Source organism: Ailuropoda melanoleuca, chromosome 4, assembly GCF_002007445.2.
Source record: "Ailuropoda melanoleuca isolate Jingjing chromosome 4, ASM200744v2, whole genome shotgun sequence".
Lineage (NCBI taxonomy): Eukaryota > Metazoa > Chordata > Mammalia > Carnivora > Ursidae > Ailuropoda > Ailuropoda melanoleuca.
Window position 1 is genome coordinate 87,917,556 of NC_048221.1, and position 1,937 is coordinate 87,919,492.

A 1,937-nucleotide genomic window follows, 5' to 3' on the forward strand; every position below is an offset into this window, starting at 1 on the left:
CAGAAATTAAAAATTCTATGAGCCAAATGCAGTCAAAACTAGAGGCTCTGACGGCCAGGGTCACCAAGGCAGAGGAACGTATTAGCGAATAGGAAGATGGGTTAGTAGAAGAAAAAAANGGGTTAGTAGAAGAAAAAACGAAAATAGAAGCTGGTCTTAAAAAAATCCACGCCCACGAATGTAGATTACGGGAGATTACTGACTCTATGAAACGATCCAATGTCAGAATCATCGGCATCCCTGAAGGGGTGGAGAAAAACAGAGGTCTAGAAGAGATATTTGAACAAATTGTAGCTGAAAACTTCCCTAATCTAGCAAGGGAAACAAGCATTCGTGTCCAAGAGGCAGAGAGGACCCCATCCAAGCTCAACCAGGACAAACCTACGCCACGGCATGTCATAGTGCAATTCGCAAATATTAGATCCAAGGATACAGTATTGAAAGCGGCCAGGGCAAAGAAATTTCTCACGTACCAAGGCAAAGGTATCAGGATTACGTCAGACCTGTCTACAGAGACCTGGAATGAGAGAAAGGCTTGGGGGGGCATTTTTAAAGCTCTTTCAGAGAAAAACATGCAGCCAAGGATCCTTTATCCAGCAAAGCTGTCATTCAGAATTGATGGAGAAATAAAAACCTTCCAGAATCGCCAGTCATTAACCAATTTTGTAACCATGAAACCCGCCCTACAGGAGATATTAAAGGGGGTTCTATAAAGGTAAAAGGCCCCAAGAGTGTTACAGAGCAGCAAGTCACAACCGATACAAAGACTTTAAAGAGAAATGGCATCATTAAAATCATATCTGTCAATAATCTCTATCAATCTAAATGGCTTAAACTCTCCCATAAAACGCCACAGGGTTGCAGATTGGATAAAAAGACATGACCCATCCATTTGCTGTCTACAAGAGACTCATTTTGAACCCAAAGATGCATTCAGACTTAGAGTAAGGGGATGGAGTACCATCTTCCACGCAAATGGACCTCAAAAGAAAGCTGGAGTAGCAATTCTCATATCAGATAGACTGGATTTTAAACTAGAGGCCATAGAGAGAGATACAGAAGGGCACTATATTATTCTTAAAGGAAGTATTCAACAAGTGGATATGACAATTATTAATATATATGCCCCCAACAGGGGAGCAGCAAGATACACAAGCCAACTCTTAACCAGAATAAAGAGACATATAGGTAAAAATATATTAATAGTAGGGGAACCTCAACACCCCACTATCAGAAAAAAACAGAACATCTGGCAAAAACTAAGCAAAGAATCAAAGGCTTTGAATGCCATACTCGACGAGTTGGACCTCATAGATATATATAGAACACTACACCCCAGAACCAAAGAATACTCATTCTATTCAAATGCCCATGGAACATTCTCAAGAATAGATCATGCTCTGGGACACAAAACAGGTCTCAGCCAATACCAAAAGATTGAAATTATCCCCTGCATATTCTCAGACCACAACGCTCTGAAATTGGAACTCAACCACAAGGAAAAATTTGGAAGAAACTCAAACACTTAGAGAGTAAGAACTATCCTGCTCAAGAATGACTCGATAAACCAGGAAATCAAAAAACAAATTAAACAATTTATGGAGACCAACGAGAATGAATACACAACGGTCCAAAANGAGAATGAAAACACAACGGTCCAAAACCTATGGGATACTGCAAAGGCAGTCCTAAGGGGGAAATACATAGCCATCCAAGCCTCACTCAAAAGAATAGAAAAATCTGAAATGCAGTTTTTATATTCTCACCTCAAGAAGCTTGAACAGCAACAGAGGGACAGGCCTAATCCACTCATGAGGAAACAGTTGACCAAGATTAGAGCAGAAATCAATGAATTAGAAACCAGATGTACAGTAGAGCAGATCAACAGGACTAGAAGCTGGTTCTTTGAGAGAATCAATAAAATTGGCAGACCGCTG